This window comes from Numida meleagris, unplaced genomic scaffold (genome assembly GCF_002078875.1).
Source record: "Numida meleagris isolate 19003 breed g44 Domestic line unplaced genomic scaffold, NumMel1.0 unplaced_Scaffold522, whole genome shotgun sequence".
Lineage (NCBI taxonomy): Eukaryota > Metazoa > Chordata > Aves > Galliformes > Numididae > Numida > Numida meleagris.
The window spans coordinates 16,848-17,800 of NW_018364738.1; positions in this window are offsets into that span (position 1 = coordinate 16,848).

Sequence of the window (953 nt, forward strand, 5' to 3'; positions counted from 1 at the left end):
CCCCGACCCCGTGACCTCTCATGACCCCATAACCCCTGCCCCCCCGACCCCATGACCTCTCATGACCCCATGACCCCATGATCTCTGCTGACCCCCTGGCCCCGACCCCGTGACCTCTCATGACCCCATAACCCCTGCCCCCCGGCCCCATGACCTGTCCTGATCCTGTGACCCCGTGACCCCGACCCCATGACCTCTCCTGACCCCATGACCCCTGATCCCCAACTCCATGACCTCTGCTGACCCCATGACCCCCGACCCCATGACCTGTCCTGACCCTGTGACCCCTTGATCCCAATCTCATGACCTCTCCTGACCCCATGACCCCGACCCCATGACCTCTCATGACCCCATGACCTCTGCTGACCCCGTGACCCCCTGGCCCCGACCCCGTGACCTCTCATGACCCCATAACCCCTGCCCCCCCGACCCCATGACCTCTCATGACCCCATGACCCCATGATCTCTGCTGACCCCATGACCCCCGACCCCATGACCTGTCCTGACCCCGTGACCCCATGACCCCAACCCCATGACCTCTCCTGACCCCATGACCTCTGCTGACCCCATGACCCCCAACCCCATGATCTTTCCTGACCCCGTGACCCCAACCCCATGACCTCTACTGACCCCGACCTCTGTGACCCCTGACCTCCCGTGACCTCTGACCCCACCAAAAACCCCACTGACCCTTGACCCCATGACCCCCAACCCCATGATCTTTCCTGACCCCGTGACCCCAAGATCATGACCTCTACTGACCCCGACCCCATGACCTCTCCTGACCCCATGACCTCTGCTGACCCCATGACCCCCAACCCCATGATCTCTCCTGACCCCGTGACCCCAACCCCATGACCTCTCCTGACCCCTGACCCCATGACCTCTCCTGACCCCATGACCCCTGACCGTGTGCCACCTCGTGATCTCATGACGCCTCCTGACCCCGACCC